The sequence below is a fragment of the Myotis myotis genome, unplaced genomic scaffold, assembly GCF_014108235.1.
Source record: "Myotis myotis isolate mMyoMyo1 unplaced genomic scaffold, mMyoMyo1.p scaffold_m19_p_1, whole genome shotgun sequence".
In the NCBI taxonomy this organism is placed as follows: Eukaryota; Metazoa; Chordata; class Mammalia; order Chiroptera; family Vespertilionidae; genus Myotis; species Myotis myotis.
The window spans coordinates 117,143,738-117,146,105 of NW_023416313.1; the positions used below are offsets into that span (position 1 = coordinate 117,143,738).

Below are 2,368 nucleotides of genomic sequence, written 5' to 3' on the forward strand. Positions count from 1 at the left end.
TTTATATTTTTGATATTTTATATATTTAAATGCCATTTAACAAAGAAAAATCAACCAAAAAAATGAGTTCACATGTCACCTCTGACACACGTGTCATAGGTTCGCCATCACTGGGCTAGGGGATTTTGACAATGGGTTCTCACTAGCTGCTCCAACCCGGCTTGGTTCAGAAATGAAATGGTGCCAGTCATGAGAGGGGCCAGGCAGGCACCCTAACGCTATTGGGAGTAAGAGAACGGATCCAGCTGATGGGGCCCTGAGGGAATGCAGGCCCAGGCAGCTGGATGTTCCTATTCTTTCTACCTGTTGGCATGTGAGCTTCCTTTAGTCTCCCCTTTCTCTCACTTGGTTTATAGTTTTTTGTTTTCCCCTTTCACCCTCTGCTCTGTGCTGGCCACTGGCTCACAGATGAGCAAGACACCGCTCCCTCCAGGAGCTCAAGGACAGGTGGGGACCCCACTCAAGACTCAATTCAGTGCCCAGAATCTGGTAGGGGTTACCAACAGCCCACAACAAGCCCGTGAGACAGGGGGAGGTGGGAAGCAGCTTCTCAGACACTTGGAGGACTATCAGGGACAGAGCAAGTGTCTGGTAAAGACGGCATTGCCTAGCAAAGGTGGTGAGGTGCTTAAGTGTGGCTGGGGCAGAGGTGCCAGGGGTGTGGTTTGGGAGCAAGTAAGGCTGAAGAGAAAATGGCCCAGACCCACCTGGTTTTGCAGGCCCCACAAGGAGTTTTGCTTCATGCAGAGATGACCAGGAGCAATAAAGGGTTTAGGACAGAGGAATGACATGGTCAGATCTGTATTTTAGAAATATCCTTCTGACTACCATCTGGCCTTGGGGGTTACGTACGAAGTGGAGACAGGGAGACAAGTGGGGAGGTTGCAGTAAGCCAGGCAGGTGATTGGTGGTGTCCTAGGCTGGGGGAGCCAATAGGAGGTGGAGAGGAAGAGGAACACAGCTGTCTGTCAGGCCCTGTTCTAAGCACAATAGGTAGGTGTATTACCTCATGTAACCCTCCAAACAACTCTTGGAGATACTATTATTCATTTTACAAGTAAGGAACCGAGGCTTGGAGAGACTCGGGAACAGTAGTGGGAGAGGGGAAGAGCTTGCTGATGGGTGATGAGAGGAGGAAGCAGAAGGGATCTGCGGGGTTCCAGTCTCTGGCTCCATAAGATGAGAGTGCCACCCACGAGACCCCAGCCACAGAAGAGGATGGGCTGAGGGGTGGAGAAGAGGAGTTTGGTTTGGACATGTCACCTGGGGGTCTGGGGGCATCCAAGCAGAGTTGTCCCCTGCAGAGTTGGACATTTATTCGGGCCTGAGGCTCCAGGAGAAGATGAGCTGAAAGTGGAGATTTGAGGATCATGGCACAGCTGTAGTGCTTGAAACCATGGACATGGACAAGCTTGCCAGGGAGCATGTGGTGAGTGAAGAGAGATGCCCAATGGAAGGGCTGAGGAGGCAGAGCAGTGGCAAAGGACCTCCGGGGCAGCCAGAAAGCTGGGGGGCAACAGGGAGCCTTGGGAGGGCTGGGCGTGGGGGACGGATATCCATAGCATTTCACATTGCAGAGACTGGGTTCAGAAGTATCCGCTAGGCACAGAGAACAGGGGCCACTGCCAGGCCTTGCTGGATCAGTTTTTACCCAATAGGCAGCAGGGGCAGCAGCTGGGAAGATCAGCTGGGAGGTGAAGAAGCAGGACCCGGGTGGGGCCCAAGCTTTCCACAGCCTGGCTGTGAAGGTGCCGGAGAAAGCGAGGGAAGGTGGCTGAGGATTTAGTGTTGAGAAATGAAGTATGGCTTTTAGCATGTCCTACATTTTTCCATTTACAGCCTTGACTTTAATTAAGCTCAGAGCGTCAGTAACAGAATCCTACCAAGAACTTACAAACTACAGCAACCTCAACTATCCAGAATTCTCGGAAAAAGAGCCACTCTGGAAAACCAACATTTATCTGGATAAAAATACTTGACGTACAGGATTACTTACTTTTTTAAATGTGCTTATTATGGAAATTATCAAACAGAAAAGTCAAGGGAAGAATATAATGAACCTACCATCCAACCTGAAGAGTTATCGATTCAAGGTCACACGCTGTGCCATCCACACACCCATGGTCTGGGGTATTTGGAAGCAGATCCTAGACACTATATCGATTCCTTCAGAAAGCTTTGGTACATTTCTCCAAAAGACAAGACTTTTTAAAAATATAACCACAATATTCTTACTTCAAAATATTTAACAATAATTTCTTAATTTAATCCAATATCCATCGTCCAAATCTCCCCAATTGTCTCATTCACTCCTCCACCCCCCTTTAGTTGGTTAAAATTAGGCTTCAAACAAGGTTTACATATTGCA

The 2,368-nt window shown here is 48.8% G+C and overlaps 1 long non-coding RNA gene across 1 annotated transcript; it reads left to right on the forward strand.

Annotated features, from left to right (window-relative positions):
• Window positions 1-2,368, forward strand: LOC118675931. Its single transcript, XR_004973976.1, has 2 exons — window positions 1-1,429; window positions 1,840-2,368. It is a non-coding gene; the product is annotated as an uncharacterized LOC118675931 (long non-coding RNA).